This window comes from Ambystoma mexicanum, chromosome 2p, assembly GCF_040938575.1.
Source record: "Ambystoma mexicanum isolate Mex_15411 chromosome 2p, UKY_AmexF1_1, whole genome shotgun sequence".
In the NCBI taxonomy this organism is placed as follows: Eukaryota; Metazoa; Chordata; class Amphibia; order Caudata; family Ambystomatidae; genus Ambystoma; species Ambystoma mexicanum.
The window spans coordinates 1,057,547,176-1,057,568,206 of record NC_090923.1 but is presented as its reverse complement, the minus strand read 5'-3'; the positions used below and the strand labels follow the sequence as shown (position 1 = coordinate 1,057,568,206).

General features: G+C 47.4%; 1 protein-coding gene across 1 annotated transcript in view; it reads left to right on the top strand.

Moving 5' to 3' along the window:
- The window catches only part of LOC138567102 (solute carrier family 22 member 20-like), a 645,277-nt gene that overhangs the window by 302,284 nt on the left and 321,962 nt on the right, over positions 1–21,031 (top strand). The window lies entirely within an intron of this gene.

The window sequence follows — 21,031 nt, the reverse complement described above, 5'->3', positions numbered from 1 at the left end:
GCTCGATGTGTGTCGTTTGACATAAAGGAAACATTTTGGGCATTCTGTTTTAATGCAGGAGTAGATGTAAAACATGGCATGGACTTCTTTCCTTGTGCTTGCTCATCTAGGTCCTCCCATCTTTTGTCATGTGGACTCATGATGGAGTCCAGTTCTTTGATATCTAGTGACAGCCGTGGAGTCCTTTCTTGTTTAGAGTTTCCTGATTCTGGTGTCGGGGGATCTTTTAGGATCTTCTTCTCTTGATGCTCTAGCCAGAGTGCTCTCGCTCTTAGTGCTTTTTCTTTTCTGTCGCAGGTCTTCTGTAGGTGATCAGTCATATTATGAGCGGGTCTTTTATTTTGAATGTCCACGTTAGCATCTGCTACATTGTCATGGGTTTTAAAGCCTTCATTTTGTTGTGTATTGGTCTTAATTATTTTGTCGTTCGTGGGTAGGATTTTCCTTTTTGCATTCATTTGGTGCAATTTTGTCGTTCTGATGGCATTGTTGGGTTGGCCAGAGATGGGATGGTTCTTCATCTCTCACGATCTCGATTTTCTCCGAGATAGCGTGAGGACCTTCTATTCTGTCCTTCTCCATTGGGCTTTAATTTCTTTCTTGCATGGTTTTTAGATTGCTGAGTTCACTAGTTAAAATTGTGTCATTGGTGCATGATTGATTTCCAGAGCGGAAGGAATTGTCGATTTCCTCTCTTGCTTCCACATCTCTCTGGGAGGGCGTGGTCTGATCTCCCGATCCGGATTCCCCCATGGACGCATCCCAACTCTCAGGCTGTGTTTCTCCTGACTCTTCAACATTGCTAGCGGAGGTATGTATCTTCAGTGTTTTATTTGTAGGTGTTGGTAGTACAAAGTTTCTTGTTGGGAGTCGGGAGGGTAAAGGTAGAGAGGCATTGTGTTTATCTGTTAAGGGGTGTAATCGTGGCAAGTATTGGGACCTGTTTGCCTGGTTCATCTTTGTGTTTGGCGGATTTTGCATTTCCCTCAGTCCTTTTAGATGTTTCTTTGTATTGGAAATGGTTTGTTTATTGAGTCCTTTTGCTGTATTTGTAGTTGTAGAGGCTCTTGTTTCGCTGGCTTGAATCTGTGGGTCTGATTCTTGTGATGATATGTCAGACATCACTTGCTTTTCCGAGGGAGATGTGACTTTTTTCTTTGTTGTTTTTGAACATATTTGGGGTATTGACAATTGTCGCTCATCTTTCATATTTCTTGTAATTGCAGCAGGATCTGTGTCTATTTTTCCCCGGCGGCGGGTCCTCGGTCCCGTTGAGTTTGGCATTATTTGACTTCCTTTGGTTGCACAGTCCAGCGATATCAGTGCTATGAAGCCGGGCCATCTGCACTTGTTGAGAGTTTAATCGGCGTGGACTATTACTAGGTGAAGGATGAAACAGGACGCACGCGTATGTTTAACTTAGATTGTCAATCAGGGCTGTGATTGTTGAGTTTTGGGAGAGGTTCGTTTGCGAGATCAAGGGGCGACGCCCTACAGTCTCTCGCTCTCGGCAAGTACTTAGCTTTGTGTGCGATCTTTGTGGATTGACTTGTTGACGTTTGGAATTAATGGGAGTAGTTTATGTAAAGGTATTGTGTGCGGGATCAAAGGGCGACGCCCGCAGTTTCACACTCACGCCAGGCACAGTGTTTTGTATGAAAAAAAAAAGGTGTCAGTTGGTTTTCCGGAGATCAAAGGGTTAAGGGCCCCACAGTCTCTCCGGCGCTATTGCAGGTCCTTGGCAAGAAATGAGCACCGGAGCCCACTGTTCATTCAGTGCTGTTCTTATGCGACAATGGTATATGAAAACTTACTTACAGTTGGAGATACTGAAGGTTTGCATTCATTCAGAGCCGAGTTAAGAAGATTTTGAGTAGAAGGGCAGGAGGCAGACAGGACAGCAGGCGGCTAGATGGAAGATAGGCACCTGAACCAACAGGCACGCTAAGAGTTCCTTACCACACTGCGTCTGCTGCCTGCTAACTGCCAACTGTCACTTAACTCAGTTCGCTCCGCTTCGCTTGTGAAGGAGCTTTTGAGTCAGTTGCAGCTGGGTGAAAGGCAGAGCTCGCAGAGTTCCCAGCGTGCTCAGCAGTGTTGAAGGTAGCCACACACCTTTGATGCAGCGTTCCTAGCGCTTTCAGCAGACTGCACAAATCCTTCAGAGCAAATCCCAGAATAACAGATCCGAGTGAAAAAAAGGTCCGGCAGAACGTGTCTCTGCCAACTGTCACTTAACTCACTTGTTTGTTTTATTATTTGTAATGCGCACCAGACCCGAGGGTATCAGGGCGCAATAGTTACAAGAATATGCAAAGCTTAGTAACAATGTTACATAGAATGAAATACAGTACATACCTGGTAGATGAGGACTATCAGAACTAAAAGGCGGATTTACAGATATGACAAACAATATATGAATTAGAGTTTTCACGTACATGAATTAAGAGTTTTAATATAAAGGTCCGAAGTAGGCAGTGCTAAGTTACATCTTAGTTACAAAGGCATAAGGTCATCCCAGGGTGGGAGTTACATCGCCCAGGTTTACTGGACCGGGGATTTGAGCCATGTGATAGTGTTTGATCTGAGGTTCAGGTAGGATTTGTCTTCTCTGAGTGATGGGGGTAGAGAGTTCCAGAGTTGGGCCGCTGTAACGGGCAAACTACAACCTCTGATCATGGATAGTTTGAATCTGGGAATGGACAAGCAGTTCAGGTTAACTAGTCTGGACGGTCTTATAGATGTCCATCTGTGGAATCTTTCAGAGAGGTAAGTAGGTGCAGCATTGTTTAGTGATTTGTGGGTGAATGGCGTCGTTTTTAGAAGGATTTTATCGTTGGTCGAGAGCCAGTTATTTTGTCGCCTACTCTCAAAACATGATCTCTTCTGGCGAAGCCTAGGGCCGCTCTTAAGGGGAAGCTCTTAAGGTGTTATTTTGGAGGGTTTGCAGTCTCCTGATAATGGTTTTGTTCGACCCTATGTAAAGGGCTTTGCAATAATCTAGGCAGGACAGAATGAGGGCTCTGGATAAGATGATGCAACTATTGTTATAGAGAAAGGGTTTACCAGTTCTAATAAGTTTACACGTGTACGCGGTTGTGGACGCTAGTGTGTTAACCTGTTTAGAGAAGGACAAGGTAGAGTCGAGATAGAATCGTAGTGTCTTTACCTCCTTAGCTACCTTGATGAGGTTGCCGTCAATGATGAAGGAGGAGTATTCGGGGGCCAGTTTTTTTAGGTTGGTGGGGGTGCCCAGGATGATGAGTTTGGTTTTATCATCATTCAGGCATAGATCGTGTGTTGCCATCCATGCCTGGATGATAAGGCATACTCTATTCACCAAGGCCAAATCCTTATCATAATCCCCTGAAAGTGGGACGGAGAATCTGAGTATCATCTGCATAGTTAGTGTAGGTGATAACAAGATAGTCCAGATCGTCAAAAAGGGGCTTGGTGAAGATGTTGTACAATGTAGGCGAGACACAGGACCCATAGGGGACACCCCACAGGTATAGGGTCTGCCGCTGCTGATGGTGAGAAGACCTTCATTGTTCTATTGCTTAAGAATGAACTGATCCAAGTTGTGGCCTCTTTGGAGAAGTGTGCTGCTGAATCAAGATGGTTGGATAGGACCTTGTGATCCACCAAATCAAAAGCAGGTCAAGGAGGAGAAGTAGGGCTGATTTCCCACTGTCTCTAAGTTCATCAACTTGGGCCTACAGATAATTTCTTTGAGCTAAACACTGGGTCGGTGGGATCACATGGAACCCTGTGGGAAAGCTTTAAATGCGTGATCAGGGGGGAATGTATGTCCAAGGAAGCGGGGATACTTAAACAAATCAGGCAACAGCTGGCAGAAACTGAAACTCGAATTAATCAATTACAGGCAGACACAATAGAGGCGGGTACAGCAAAACATGCAGGGATAAAAAAACAACTGCAATTTTTCAATGAACTGGCCCACAGAGAGTTGAGGTTCTTTTGCGGAAAAACAGCCGTGCGACATTATGGGGAGAGACAGCGCCCTGGAAAAACAAAAGGGTCGAGTCTCATCCATCAGGGACACAAAGAGGGAGGTGAAACACAGAGATGCTGACATCGTCCAGGAGTTTTGCCCATTCTACAGTCGATTGTATTCCTCACACATTCAAGTAACACAGCGAGACGTGGGGGAATACCTGGACCAGGTGGCGCTATATTGGTGCACAGAAGAGCAGAGAGACTGGCTCGGCCGTCCTCTGTCCCTGGAAGAGGTTCGGTCGGTAATTAAATCGCTACTATACGGGAAAGCCCCAGGACCAGACGGCTTCACTACTGAATTTTAGAAATGCTTTGCCGCCAAACTAGCCCTGCATCTGTTAGAGGTATATCGACAAAGCGTAGAGGCCGGCCGTCTGCCGGACTCGATACGGGAGGCAGTGGTGGTGGTGCTCCTGAAACCCGACAAGGCACCGGACGACTGCTCCTCATACCGCCCAATCGCTCTTACAAACATGGACAACAAGATACAAGCAAAGATCCTACCATCCAGACTAGCCTCACTGATGCACAAATTCGTCAAGGCGGACCAATCAGGATATTTCCTGGGGAGATCCATCTCCTATGGGCGTCGCAGAATATTTGGGCTAGTGTCGACCGTCCAACTGGACAAATCCATGGTAGCGGCACTATTGGACGCTACCAAAGCGTTAGACTATGTAAAATTGACCTTCCTATTCACGGTGCTCCACCGTACCAGGCTGGGGGAGGAATTTATTACTATGGTTCAGCTGTTGTATACCTCACCCAGCGCCAAAATCCAGGTGGATGTCCTACTAACTCCGGACATACCCCTGGAGAGATGCACACGACAGGGGTGTTCTCTCTCACCGCTACTGTTCGCACTGGCCATCGAACCACTGGCTGAGGCGATTAGAGACTGACACAGACACAGAGGAATACAATTATACAAGCACAGGGTGGTTATCTCCCTCTATGAGGACGACATGGTGCTGTAAATCAAGGACCCAGCACATAATCTGAGCCCGGTCATGGTGGACGTGGCGACCTTCGGAGACTACTCTGGATTAAAAATGAACACTACAAAATCGGTACTGTGCCCACTCACGGGGAGCACCACATAATTTGCTGATGGGCTAGGGTTCCAATGGCACAATACCCACATCAGGTACTTGGGAATTCAGCTGGTCCAATCCACGGAAGAACTATATGTGCTGAACTACTGATGGATCAAACCAAAACATCAGTGAACAGATGGATGGAACTACCACTTAACCTATACAGGAGAACATCACTGGTTAAATGGTATTACTACCGCGATTCTTGTACATATTCCTCAATGTACCGCTTTTGCCCCCCCCAGGGTATATTTCCGGGAACTATGCTCTGAAATAATGCAGTTTATATGGGCGGGAAGCAGGCGCATGTGTCTTGGGAGAAACTGGTGGTCCCCTTGAAAAGGGGGGGTCTGTCACTTCCTGACCTTGGACTATACAACGAGGCAGCACATGCGGGATTCCTAACATTGTGCTATGGGGAACATGTAGACAGGAGGCTCGTTGAGATGCACACGAGCGGCTCCATTCCTGTTAAGAGTGACCATATTGACGTTAACCAACAGAACCCCAATAGCACCAAACATGAAAGAATTAACGTATAAATCATGGGCTCAAATTGAACGCAAAGGGAAAGGTGAGGTTCTTTACTCCCAAGGCCCCCCGATCATAGACATACTTGGAATCCCACTAACCGGTGAGAAGGGATTTGTAAGCCTTTGAAACGACTGAACATTTCCTGTTTTGGGGAACTTTTTCCAAAGGGGCAATTTTTGACGTTGGAGGAGATGCAAAGTAAGGGGGACCTAACGCCACTAGATATATTTTTACACTTCGACTAAAAGACGCCCTGGAACACATTTTTCAGAGCTTCCCCACTGAACCCGAAGTGGCCCCTATACTAGTCTATATGCTCTCATATGGACACTAGAGCTAGAAGCGACGATTCGTCTCCAGTCAAATGGGAATGATCACTAGGATGCACTGTGACAGAAGAAACAAGGGACTACTACTGTCGGGAAACAAGGAGGGTAGCACTCAACACCAAATACAAACTGATCAACTTTAAGTACTTAGATCAATGTTACTACACCCCAGCAAAGTTACATACATTCTTTCCGGAGGCCTCCGAAAGCTGTCTGCGATGCACCACATCTCCTGCAGACTTTCTACATCTAACATGGGGGTGCCCAATGGTGAGAGAGTACTGATCACAAATCTTTGAGACACTGAGAGAAATAGTGGGGGAAGAAGTAGAACAGACACCACTGATAGCACTGCTGGGATACACTAAATGAATTCCCAAACACATTAAGAAACTGACCGGACTATTACTACTTCTGACTAAACGATGGGTTGCACTGGTGTGGGGAAGTACTCAAGCTCCCAACATGGAGCAATGGAGGGCAGATATCCTGCACTGTAACGAAATGGGAACAGAATACGGGCGAGTAACACACCCACAGTCTAAACCCAAGGCCATCTGGGCGTCATACACACAATACCTTATAGCACGAGCCCGCCAGGACGAGGGTGAATGAATGCGGTCAGCACAAAACCAGCTAACACACCAGGCTATCGTGATACTACAACTCACCGAGCTGGCAGCGAAAGAAGCTCATACTTTACAACATAAGGAGAGATAACGTGAGTGAGGGAATGCGCTATACCACTGTACCGCAAGTATTGTTAGGGGTTGTAGGGGACATTCTTTTTTACTATGGAACTGTCAATATGTTATGGTGACGGCATGTTATTTTTGCAAAATGATAATAAAAAGAGTTTTTTAAGAAAACTTGTAAATTAAATAATGAGGACAGGGTCGGATTGACCCCTCAGCCTTTCGGCCCGTGGCTGGACCGAAATCGTCCCTGGGGAGTGGGGGCCGGTTTCTGGCCATACCTGGGCCGATATGGAAGAAAACTTTATTTTTTTAAAGTTTTTTTTCAAAATGTTTTTTTTCTTTTTTTTCAAAAAGCCTTTCATCCTTCTTAGGTCGATAATTGCGCACCAACACAGGTTGGGTGATATTGTATGCATATTTGTTCTATAAAAAAGAGCTTAAGCACAAGTGCTATACAATAACATATCATTTGATCTTGGACGTCTGCTTGGATTCACAGTAATTTAGTGTACTTAGGATCAATGCTTTTTGATGCCACTTCCTGTTTTGTCAAGGGGTTAAAGGTTGTGTTTCATTGCTTCCAGGGATGTCACTTTGTGGTGGGGTCAAATAACATCACTTCCGGTTATGTCATGAGAGGTCAAGGGTCATGAGGCGAGGGGTGGGTCACTTTTTTGAGGCAAGGAGTGGGCCACTTTTTTTTGGGTGACCGGGCCTATTTCTTGTCCCAGTCTGTCACGCTCACCTGGTCTTCACAGGGGCTTAGCACGTAGCTGTACGAATGATGTGTGCACTTGCTTAGCTCTGGTGGTATGATGATGTCCTCTCCCCTGTTATCACGCCAGGAGGCGTTTGTCTGCAATGTTGAAACAAGATATTAGCTATTGAGTGGGGCTGGATTGGTCCCACTTCCTTCAACCTCCTGATGCCCAACTCCTCTTCTGGCTCACCTTTGAGTTTTGTGAGGTTGGCTCTCCGTCCTGCTTGACTTTCAGCAGGGGCGCAGTAAGCTCAGTCTTTCCTTGGACACAGTTACTTCACTGGTCCAGAGTGGCTGTTGCTGTGTCTGGAATATCTGGATTAAGCAGGTAAGTCTCTATGCCAATGGATGCTTGGTATAGGTGCTCAATGTCTTTATTTCCCAAGGTTTAAATGTGTTTTGTCTTTTTTGCAGGCGCTGATTCGTACAGAGGTTTGGATGAAGATTTGACTCTCCTAGGATGCTGGGCAGTTTACCTCCAGGTGAGTATTAGCGCGGGTGAGTGGCGCTGGATGGCTGAATAATTGTTCATTTTTGTTTTGTGCGCGTCTAACCTGCTGTTTTCTGTTCTTTCTATGCAGGCGTGGCGCGGCCCCAGGATGATGGATGGAAGAAGCGCCCTGACGTATTCCAGAGGAATGCAGATGCGCGGGTGAGTATTGGAGGCCTGTGCAGATGCCCTCTTCCCAACAAGGACGGCGATCCGAAGATCAGCTGAAGGCGAGACCAGTGGTCAAAGTGGGCGGGAACGGTTTCCTTTTAAAATAAAAGTGTAGGAAGAATTTGAAACTTGCACTGTCAGTGCACAGCACATGGCGTTTCCTTAAGGAGCAGGCACATGTATTTTGGGTTTTTTAATTGTGCATGAGAGGGGCGCATCGATGGGGTCTGTGGGGAGCGGTGCAGGCCAGTAGGGAACATAGTTCCACTACTTCTTTTCATGCACTTCGACCACTGGGCGAGACCAATGGATGAGAATTGCAGGTAAGGCCTTGGTCGCTGTAATAACACCTGTTCTTCTCTCTTTCTTCTTTCAGGCACCGATGGATGGAAATCTCAGAACGGGCGTGGCTGTTGAAGCTCGAGGACAGAGCAGACACAGTGAGCGTTACGCTGCAGGAGTGCAGAATAACGCGAAGCATGTTCTGCCTGCAGGATGTGGCTTAAATAGCCTTGCAAGTAGTTCCAGGCAAGTAGTCCCTTTACCACACCCTGCCTTTCAGGTAAAGTAGTCCGTCGGTCACACCCTGTATGTGCAGAAAGGCTCAGCCTCACTAGGCTGAGTAAGTAGTCCATATGGTTCAAACCATCTTATGAGCCTGGCGCCAACGGCGCCAGGACTGAGTCTAGGAGGTTCTGGGACGCTCATTTGGGGCTTGATAAGCCCTATTTGGTGTCAATGAATGGGGTGGGCCAATCAGTTCCAGGGGTTTTGGAGAACGCACCATGACAGCACCCCCCCCCAAGGCACCCCTAATGACGCGTTCTCCCATTGGTCCCGGTTTGTTCGGGTAATTATGATGAAACCTTTTCAGCAATCGTGGAGCATGAATATGATCACTAGGTTCCCACGATCTTTCATGTGGTCCAAATCCTTTCCATTCTATTAGATAAAATAGTTTTGATTTGATGATTTTTGAGTCCAGGATGTCCTTAACTTCATATTTAGGTTCTCCGTCAACCATGATCAGTTTTGGTGGTTTCAGTACTCGGGTTCCTGGTTGCACTGGCTTGAAAAGTGAGACATGAAACACGGGATGAATCCTCATGTGTGGAGGTAAATCGAGTTTTATAGCTACCGGATTAATGATGGCCTTAATGGTGTATGGACCTACATATCTGGGATTGAAGGTATGGGTTCCTTTCATTGGTATGTGCTTTGCCGCCAGCCAGACTTCATCTCCAACTTGATACTTTGGAGCTTCACTTCTATGCATGTCTGCTGACTTCTTGTATCTTTCTTTAGCTTGTCTCAGCTGATCAGTTGCTTGTTTGAAGGCTTGAGTAATAGTAGCATGCAAACTCCTTACTGCTGCCATTTCCAAGAGTTGAGGCGAGGCAAGATTAGAGGTTCGTGGATGTAGCCCATAGATGGTATAGAAAGGGCTCTGTCCAATGCTGGAGTGCAGAGAATTGTTGTAGGCGTATTCGGCTATCCATAAGATGTCCTTCCAAGTGCTTTCCGTTTGGTGTAACATACATCTGAGGTATTGTTCTAAAGTCTGGTTGGTCCTCTCAGTCTGACCTCAGTCTGGGGATGGTGGCTGGTGGAGAGTCTTACATCGATTTGCGCTAGCTCGCAACATTTTTTGCAAAAATGTGAGATAAATTGGCTGCCACGATCTGAAATCAGGATGGACGGGAATCCATGAATTTTGACTATTTGTTCTAAGAATTCTTTAGCCAGGACTGAAGCTGAGGGTAACCCCTTTAGTGGGATGAAATGAGCCATTTTAGAAAACAAGTCCACCACCACCAAAATTGTGTTGAACCTATTACAAGGAGGAAGGTCCGTTATAAAGTCAAGAGATAGTATATGCCAAGGCGTAGGTGGAATATCCAGTGGTTGCAGTTGACCTGGCAATTTCTTCTTTAGGGCCTTGTTTTGTGCACAAACTCCACAGGATAATACAAATTGCTGTCCCTACGCCAAGTTGGCCACCAAAAGTGTCGCTTGATCTTAGCTTCGGTCTTCGCTATCCCCGGATGACTTTCCACCAGTGATTTGTGGTAGTTAGAGATGACCCTTTCCTGAAGTTTTCTACTGGGTAGGTAGAGACGTCCCTGAAAATATGGTAAGTGGTTTGAGACTGAATGGTGAACACTTTTGGTAGGCCAATCTCTCAAAGTGTCAGCATCCATTAGATATGTGATTTCTTCGTGGATGTCATCTAAGGTTAGAGACGTTGTTATTCCTAAGATCTTTTCTCCGGGAATGATGGGCACTGGGTCTGGGTTGGTGGATTCCTCTTCTACCCCAATGCGAGATAGAGCATCTGCCTTGCCATTTCGACAACCAGGTCGGTAAGTAATCACAAAGTCGAATTCAGCAAAAAATAATGCCCATCGGAATTGGCGGGATGATTGAGCCTTTGCCACCTTCAAGTACTGTAGATTTCGGTGATCAGTGATTACTGTAATTGTATGTCTTGCTCCTAGAAGGTAATGCCGCCACTGTTACGCTCACCTGACTCCCACAGAGGCGCTGGCCTGGTTCGCGCTGCTGTGACCTCTTCTAAGGTGATGCGCAGGGTTCGGAAGACAGACTGGACCGGGCCCCCAAATCTGGCTTGTCTGGCTCGCAGAAGTATCCTTCTGTAGGCGAAAATAGGGGATTAACTGTCTACGGGGTAATGCAATCGGCCTCCCACTTTCCCCTCTCACCCTCCTTGAAACCCTTCTGTGATTTCTTGTAGCGTCTCACCTTAGGGTCTGGAAGGACGAGCTCACCATCCTGCTTCTGATGCAGGGGCGCGTTGGTATCCAGTTACTTCACTGGATTTTCGGATTGGTGAGAACCAAACTTGCTTGGCTTCCAGGTATGTTTTTTGATAAGAGGTTCATGTGTCCATGCATTAATGTACTAATGCTAGTGTCTTTTTCCCCATAGGGGCCGGGGTACGGAATGCCGGGGAACAGGCACCGACCTGAGATGAGAGGTGAAATCCTTGTAGAAATCAGGTAAGTTTTTAATGAGCGTTTTTTGGTAATGTCTTTTCATTCGCTCATTAACGCTGATGTCTCTTTTTCCCCTTAGGGGCCGGGGTCCGGAAATGCCAGGATGCGGCGCGGACCCGAAATGAAGAGGGAATGAATCAACAGGTAAGTCTTAACATGGAGATTTAGCTTTCCTTATTCCCTTCTCTCTCTCACCTTTTGTTCTGGTGTTTTTCTCCCTAGGCGCTGGGGCGTGACTGCGAATCCGGATGATCGCTGCTGAACATGGAGGCGCCCTGTAAAGGTGAGTGGAATGCGGCGCTGCAGCGATCGACGCGATGAGCTTTTAAATTAAAGTCTTCCTTTTCAGGATTGTCGGCGAGATGTTTCCGGGATGCGGATTTTGCAGGTAAGGACTTTTCCTTCTTCTGTTCTCTTCTTCTCTTCCTTTGCAGGTGATCCAGGATGCTGGCAGGCGTGGCAGAAGTCAGGATGCAGGAGCAGACACGGTGAGCGTCCAGCTGCTAGATGCAGAACACACGAAGCACGTGTGGCTGTTCGGGTGGGGTTTAAATAGCCTTGGAAGAAGTTCCAGGTATGTATCCTTCCTCCAATCAGGTATGTATCCTTCCCCGACCACGCCCGGATTGTAAATTAGTCCCACAGGTAAAGTAGTTCCTTTCAGGCCTCAAGGAGGCCGGGATCCTGCAGCATGGTCTGCATCAGGTAAGTGCACCCAAGCATTCCCATAATGAGCCTGGCGCCTATGGCGCCAGGACTGATGTCTTTTATGAGCCTGGCACTATAGGTGCCAGGACACTGTCCAAAGGGCCCCTATATGGGGTTGCTGGGTCCTTCCTTGGGGACTGGATGTCCGCTTTCGGGGATGCCGGGCTTGAACCGGCTCCCCGGGAGCAGGCATCATGACAGCACTCCCCCCCAAGGCCCCTCCCAAGGTTGTTCCCTCTGGGGGTTTTGGTTTGTCTGGGAAGAGTCGGTGGAATTTCCTGACTAATCGAGGTGCATGCACATGGTCGCTGGGTTCCCACGACCTCTCCTGAGGTCCGTACCCCTTCCAATCAATTAGGTAGAACAGTTTTGACCTAAACATTTTTGAGTCTAAAATGTTCTTCACTTCGAATTCGGGCTCCCCATCTATTAGAATAGGTTCTGGAGGTTTGAGTAGTCGGGTTCCGGGTACCACTGGTTTCAGAAGCGACATATGAAAAACAGGGTGAATTCGCATACTAGCTGGTAAATCAAGTTTAACAGCCACTGGGTTAATTATTGCCGTAATAGAATAAGGTCCCAGATATTTTGGGTTAAAAGTTCGAGGCCCTTTGAGTGGTAAATGTCTGGTAGCTAACCACACTTGATCCCCAATCTGATACGGAGGTGCTTCACTCCGATGTAGATCAGCATTCTCCTTGTATTTTCTCTTGGCTTGTTGTAAATGCGTAGTTGCCTCTTTGAAGGCTTGGGTAATTGTAGAATGCAGATGTTCTACTGCAGGCATTCCGAGGTTCTGAGGTGAGTCAAGGTTTGAGGTTCGAGGGTGATGCCCAAACAAAGTATAAAAAGGACTGTGGCCAGTTCCAGAGTGTACCGAATTATTATATGCGTATTCGGCTATCCAAAGAATGTCTTTCCAGTTGCTTTCAGATTGCTGTAACATACACCGTAAGTACTGTTCAAGGGTCTGATTTGTCCTCTCGGTCTGACCATCAGTCTGAGGGTGGTGACTGGTCGATAATCTTACGTCGATCTGCGCTATTTGACAACATTTGCGCCAGAAGTGGGAAATGAATTGGCTTCCCTGGTCAGAGATTATTATAGATGGGAATCCATGTAGCCGAACAATATTTTCGAGGAATTCTTTGGCTAGGACAGAAGCTGAAGGTAAACCTTTCAAAGGAATAAAGTGGGCCATTTTGGAAAACAAATCCACAATTACCAGAATAGTATTGTACCCCGAACAAGGAGGCAGGTCCGTAATAAAATCCATGGATAGGGTGTGCCAGGGTGCTGGCGGTATGTCTAGAGGTTGAAGGAGACCGGCTGGTCTTTTCTTTTGACTTTTATTTTGGGCGCAAACACCACAGGACATCACAAAAGATTTAACATCTTTTTGCCAAGAGGGCCACCAAAATTGTCGTTTCACCTTTTCCTCTGTCTTGGCAATACCGGGGTGTCCCTCTATTAATGTATCATGATAACCGGAAATAACTAGTTCGTGTAATTCCTTATGTGGCAGGAATAAGCGTCCTTGGAAATAAGGTAAACCATTATCTATGGTAAAGTCTGATCCCTTTTGTATCCATTCCTGTAAGGTTGTAGGGTCCAGGAGTTGTTTCACTCTGGCTTGAATGTCTTCAAGCGTCTGTAACGAGGTCATGCCTAGAATCCTCTGTTCGGGAATTATTGGTACTGGTTCTGAGTTTGTCTCGGATTCTCCCATTCCAATTCGGGATAAGGCGTCTGCTTTGCCATTCTTGCAGCCAGGTCGATAGGTAATCACAAAATCAAATTCAGCGAAAAACAAAGCCCATCGGAGCTGCTGTGATGACTTAGCCTTGGCGGTTTTCAAATACTGTAAATTCCGGTGATCAGTGATCACTGTGATGGTATGTCGAGCGCCAAGCAGATAATGCCGCCAGGCTTTAAAAGCGGACTTAATGGCTAACAGTTCTTTGTCCGTGATTGCATAATTAATCTCGGGTGCCGAGAATTTTCTGGACCAAAATGCTACGGGATGCAGTTGGTTGGTTTCGGGATCTCTTTGGGACAGGACAGCTCCCATGGCTAGGCTGGATGAGTCAGTCTCAACGACATAAGGGAGATCTGGACGCGGGTGTTTCAATATAGGTGCAGAGGTAAACTTAGCTTTTAAATCCTGAAAGGCCTGCTCGGCTTCTTCAGACCATTCAAAACGTTTATTTTTCCTCAAGAGTGCAGTAATGGGTTGTACCACGCGTGAAAATTCCGGGATAAACCTGCGATAGAAATTGGCAAAGCCGAGCATGCTTTGAACCCCTTTTACAGAGCTAGGTGGTGGCCATTTGAGGATGGCATCCACTTTTCTTGAGTCCATTCGGACTCCTTTGGGTGTCAGGATGAAACCTAGAAACTCGACTTCTGTGGTATGGAAAACACATTTCTCCAATTTAGCAAATAGTTTGTGTTGGCGCAGTTTTTCAAGTACTGCCCTGACGTGTTTTCTGTGATCAGATTCCGAAGAGGAGTACACCAGAATGTCATCGATATATACGACAACACAAACATCGATGAGTTCCCGAAGGACATCATTCATGAAGTATTGGAAGGCAGCCGGCGCGTTACACAATCCGAAAGGCATCACCTGGTACTCGAATAATCCGTATTTAGTACGGAAGGCAGTTTTCCATTCGTCGCCTTCTTTAACTCGTACCAGATGATAAGCCCCCCGGAGATCTAACTTGGTGTATATGCAAGCGTCCTTCACCTGGTCAAGGAGTTCAGGGATCAGAGGCAGAGGATAACGGTTTTTAACCGTTATCTGGTTCAATGCGCGGTAATCAATACAAGTTCTAAGGTCGCCTTCTTTTTTGGGCACGAACAACAAAGCCGAGGATGCCGGGGACTTTGACGGGCGAATAAAACCATTAGCTAGGTATTGATCCAAATATTGTCTCAAATGCAGATTCTCAGGTTCGGTAAGGGCATAAATCCTGCTACAAGGGGGTTGTGCACCGGGCACCAGATCGATTTGGCAATCGTACAATCTGTGAGGAGGTAACGTGTTGGCCTGTTCCTTTTGGAAGACGTCCTGAAAGTCTTGGTATTCCGGAGGTAGTTGCATGGAGGCAGATGTTACAGATGCTAGATTAATCTTCAGGTTTTCTGGGTAGCAGGTTTGTGTACAATCCGGGAAGGTTATTCTCTTAGCTCGCCAATCAATTCGAGGATTATGTGTCTCTAACCAAGGGATTCCAAGAATAAACTGAAACTGTGGAGCCTTGATTACATCAAACACAACACCCTCCCGATGGCCGTCGGGACCAATAAGAGTCACCTCAGTAGTGGAATGTGTTACCGGTCCAGAGGCAATTTCAGTTCCATCGACTGTGGTGATGACATCTTTGCTGGTTTTAGGACGGAGAGGGAGGTTAATCCTAGAGACCAATTCACGATCCACATAGTTTCCAATAGCCCCACTATCGATGTATGCCTTTATTGCATGCAACCGCTTAGGCTGTTCTGGATCTACGAGAACCATTGGCACAATGAAATGCGAGGTCTGAGAGTTAGTTTTCAAGCTCGGCAAGCGGACCCCTACACTTGTCGGGCAGAGTCGTTTCCCGAAACAGAGTCTTCATGGTTTTTATCAGCGGCTCCTACCGCCTTTCGGGGCGGTTTTGCCGGGCAATCTCGTAGAAAGTGACCAGAATTCCCACAATAAAGACATACTTTTAACTGCGACCTCCTTTCACATTCCTTTTGAGTTAAGGGTCCTTTAACCCCTCCAATTTGCATAGGCTCAGAGACATCAACTCCCTTGGGATTAGCATGGGTCTTGACCAACACCCGGGTCTCAAACCTGGACCGATCTGCTTTTCTGTTTTGAAGTCTGTGACCCAATTGGACCACTAAGTCTATATACGCTGTGCATTCTTAGGGCGGATTTACAACTTGGGCCAAGACATCTTTAAGTTCTCCGCGAAGGCCTCGATAAAACAACGTGACTCTTTTATCCTCTGGACATCCCGTTTCCACAATTAGTCTATTAAAGGTTGCAATATAGGATAGGAGGTCCTGATTGCCCTGTCGCAGGGATAGAAGTTCGGCATCCAGAGCCTGCCCCTGAGAGTGTAGAGCAAATACCCTTTCCATGCTTGCTTGAAACCTTTGAAAATCACGGAGAATCGGGTCATCTTGAGTAACCAGTGGAACTGACCAATCGGCAGCGCAGCCGCTGAGATATGACAATACAAAGGCTACCTTGGTCTGATCATTAGGGAAGGCCCCAGGTCTGCATAGGAAGTGCAAACGACACTGATTCATGAATACGGCGAATCGTTTGGGGTCCCCAGCAAAGCGTTCGGGTGGGGCCAGCGGCATGTTTCCAGGTAGATTAATCTGCACAGGGTTACTGGAAACCACAAGAGCGGGGTTCCCTCCGGAACTGGGTAGAGGAGTTTGCCCAGCTTGACCTTGCAAAAGCTGTCTGGCCAGGTCATCAGTTCTTTCCTTTGATATTATTAATTCCCTCCTGAGGGCATTAGTCTCTTGACGAGCGGCATGTACTTCGGCCCGTAATTCCCCCAGTAATTGGGCCAACTGATCAGTCTCAGAACTTTCCATAGCGCCTGGGTGGGAATTTGTAGGAAGGCTTCGCGTTCTGTTACGCTCACCTGACTCCCACGGAGGCGCTGGCCTGGTTTGCGCTGCTGTGACCTCTTCTAAGGTGATGCGCAGGGTTCGGAAGACGGACTGGACCGGGCCCCCAAATCTGGCTTGTCTGGCTCGCAGAAGTATCCTTCTGTAGGTGAAAATAGGGGATTAACTGTCTGCGGGGTAATGCAATCGGCCTCCCACTTTCCCCTCTCACCCTCCTTGAAACCCTTCTGTGATTTCTCATAGCGTCTCACCTTAGGGTCTGGAAGGACGAGCTCTCCATCCTGCTTCTGATGCAGGGGCGTGTTGGTATCCAGTTACTTCACTGGATTTTCGGATTGGTGAGAACCAACCTTGCTTGGCTTCCAGGTAAGTTTTTTGATAAGAGGTTCCCCTTGTGTCCATGCATTAATGTACTAATGCTAGTGCCTTTTTCCCCATAGGGGACGGGGTACGGAATGCCGGGGAACAGGCCCCGACCCGAGATGAGAGGTGAAATCCTTGTAGAAATCAGGTAAGTCTTTAATGAGCGTTTTTTGGTAATGTCTTTTCATTCGCTCATTAACGCTGATGTCTCTTTTTCCCCTTAGGGGCCGGGGTCCGGAAATGCCAGGATGCGGCGCGGACCCGAAATGAAGAGGGAATGAATCAACAGGTAAGTCTTAACATGGAGATTTAGCTTTCCTTATTCCCTTTTCTCTCTCACCTCTTGTTCTGGTGTTTTTCTCCCTAGGCGCTGGGGCGTGACTGCGAATCCGGATGATCGCTGCTGAACATGGAGGCGCCCTGTAAAGGTGAGTGGAATGCGGCGCTGCAGCGATCGACGCGATGAGCTTTTAAATTAAAGCCTTCCTTTTCAGGATTGTCGGCGAGATGTCTCCGGGATGCGGATTTAGCAGGTAAGGACTTTTCCTTCTTCTGTTCTCTTCTTCTCTTCCTTTGCAGGTGATCCAGGATGCTGGCAGGCGTGGCAGAAGTCAGGATGCAGGAGCAGACACGGTGAGCGTCCAGCTGCTAGATACAGAACAACGCGAAGCACGTGTGGCTGTTCGGGTGGGGTTTAAATAGCCTTGGAAGAAGTTCCAGGTATGTATCCTTCCTCCAATCAGGTATGTATCCTTCCCCGACCACGCCCGGATGGTAAATTAGTCCCACAGGTAAAGTAGTTCCTTTCAGGCCTCAAGGAGGCCGGGATCCTGCAGCATGGTCTGCATCAGGTAAGTGCACCCAAGCATTCCCATAATGAGCCTGGCGCCTATGGCGCCAGGACTGATGTCTTTTATGAGCCTGGCGCCATAGGCACCAGGACACTGTCCAAACGGCCCCTATATGGGGTTGCTGGGTCCTTCCTTGGGGACTGGATGTCCGCTTTCGGGGACGCCGGGCTTGAACCGGCTCCCCGGGAGCGGGCATCATGACAGCCACGCCTTGAAGGCCGCCTTAATGGCCAGAAGTTCCTTGTCCGTAATGTCATAATTCAATTCTGGTGCCGTGAATTTCCGTGACCAGAAGGCCACTGGGTGGAGTTCACACATTTCAGGATCTTTTTGCGAGAGGACTGCTCCCATTGCCAAACTGGAAGCGTCGGTCTCAACCACGTACGGTAGGTCTGGACGTGGGTGTTTCAGGATCGGGGCTGAGATGAATTTTGTTTTAAGTCCTGAAAGGCTTTCTCGGCCTCCTCTGACCATTGAAAACGCTTGTTCTTTCGCAGTAGAGAGGTGATGGGATGTTCTAGCTGCGAGAAGCCTGGAATGAAGCAGCGATAGAAGTTTGCAAATCCAAGCATACCCTGAACTCCTTATTGGAGAAGGCCAGTTGAGAATGGCGTCAACCTTCCGCGAATCCATGTGTACACCATGTGGGGTTAGGACAAACCCAAGGAACTCGACCTCCGTAACATGGAAGAAGCATTTTTCCAGTTTTGCAAATAGTCTGTGTTGTCGAAGTTTGTCCAGAACAGCATGGACGTGCGTCACATGTTCCCGTTCTGACGATAAATATACCAGAATGTCGTCTATGTATACGACACACACATCAATCAATTCTCACAGGATGTCATTCATGAAATACTGGAATGCCGCTGGGGCGTTACAAAGGCCAAAGGACATCACTTGGTATTCGAATAGCCCGTATTTGGTGCGGAAGGCGGTCTTCTATTCGTCCCCTTTCTTGATTCGTACCAGATGATATGCCCCTCGAAGATCAAGCTTGGTATAAATTCGGGCATCTTTAACTTGGTCCAATAATTCAGGAATTAGTGGCAAGGGGTAACGGTTTTTAACGGTGACTTGGTTCAATGCGCAGTAATCGATGCAAGTCCTAAGGTCTCCTTCCTTTTTAGGCACGAAGAATAAGGGCGAGGCTGCCGGGGACTTGGATGGGCGGATAAAGCCGTTAGCCAGGTACTGGTCCAGATACTTTTTTAGATGCAGATTTTCAGGTTCTGTGAGTGCATAGATTCGCCCACATGGAATCTGTGCGCCAGGTGTAAGGTCGATCTGACAGTCATATGAACTATGGGGAGGAAGATTATTAGCTTGATCCTTCTGGAAAACATCCTGATAGTCTTGGTATACCGGAGGTAGCGGATTAGTCAGACTCATGATTGTTGTTGCTTCCTTAACCAAAGGTTCCTTTGTTTGATAACAGGTATGAGCACATTCGACTGAGAAGGTCAGCCTCTTAGCACGCCAGTCGATGCAAGGATTGTGTGATTCTAGCCATGGCATTCCCAGAATTATTTGAAATTGTGGAGCCTTGATTAGATCGAACATGATGTCTTCCTGATGTCCGTCTTGGCACAAAAGTGTCATCTCTGTTGTTGAGTGCGTTACTGGACCCGAAGCGATCTCAGTTCCGTCGACAGTGGTGACTAAATCTGTTGTTGCCTTTTCGCACAGAGGAAGATTCATCCTTGTAGCCAATTCTTGATCCATATAATTTCCAATGGCTCTGCTATCGATATATCCTCTGACTGCATGCATTCAGGACGGCTGTTGTTGATTTATGAGGATCATTGGCATGACTAGGTGCGAGGTCTGAGAGTCCTTTTTTTCGCTCGACAAGCGGACCTCTACGCTTGTTGAGCGAGGAAGTTTTCCAACTCCGGCTCTGTTTCCACTTTGTTGGCAACCCCGACTGCCTTCTTGGGTGGTTTTACGAGGCAGTCTCGGAGGAAATGGCCGGCTGAGCCGCAATACAAACACAGCTGTTGTTGTCTTCTTCTATCTCTTTCAGCCTTGGATAACGGCCCATGTACTCCTCCAATCTGCATAGGCTCGGCCAAGTCAGTGGTTTTGGATGCATTCTCCTTTGGGCACACAAAAACCCAGAGTGTCCATTCTAGCTCGATCTGCCTTATGGTTCTGTAGTCTATGATCAAGCTGAACCACCAATCTATGTATTCCGCACAATCACTGTGAGGGTTGACCACTTGAGCTAAAACATCCTTTAACTCCCCTCTTAAACCATGGTAAAACAGAGTTGTTCTTTTGTCGTCTGGCCAATCGGTTTCCACTATCAGTCTATTAAAGGTTGCGATGTACGTCAACAGATCTTGGTTGCCTTGGCATAGGGACAAGAGTTCATTATCCAATGCCTGACCCTGAGAGTGGCGGGCAAACAACTTCTCCATGTTCATTTGGAACCTCTGGAAGTCTTGCAAGATGGGATCGTCCCAATTGACTAGAGGTACCGACAAGTCTGCAGCACTGCCACTGAGATACGACAATACAAAGGCTACCTTAGATTGGTCATTTGGAAAGGCCCCGGCCTACATATGAAATGTAGTCTGCACTGGTTTATAAAGACCGCATACCTTTTTGGGTCTCCTGCAAAGTGTTCTGGAGGTGCCAAAGGTACTACTTGAACTGGATTGCTGGGTGTAGTCGGAACCGTTGACCCCAAACCCGGTAACAGTGTTTGCCCTGCCTGGGATTGAAGCAATTGTCTAGCGAGCTCATTGGTACGATCTTTGGCCATGATCAATTCTCTCCTTAAAGCATTGGTCTCCTGCCGGGCCGAATGTACCTCGGGCCTGAGTTCCCCCAAAAGCTGGGCTATTTGGTCTGTCTCAGCGGTTTCCATGACACCCAGGTAGAGATTATGTAGAAGGCTTCGTGTTCTGTCACACTCACCTGGTCTCCACCGGGGCGTAGCACGTAGCCGTACGAATGATATCTGCACGGGCTAGCTCTGGTGGTATGATGATGTCCTCTCCCCTGTTATCACCCCAGGAGTCTGAGTCCAGGAGGTTCTGGGACGCTCCTTTTGGGCTTGATAAGCCCTATTGGGTGTCAATGAATGGGGTGGGCCCATCAGTTCCAGGGGTTTTGGAGCACGCACCATGACACAGTCTGACCTTGAATGAGGACGTACTTCTGTGTATTTATGCAAAGCCAACTAGCCCTGATAACATTTGCGCCTTGTGCAAGTATTCAGACGTCCACCCTCTCACTAAAAGTATAGGTGTGACGCATGGCTTTCCACAGAATTCTAGTAACGCTTAACTGACCATTTCAGGCTTTCGACAAAGCCTCAGCGTCACTGTACAGAATGCTC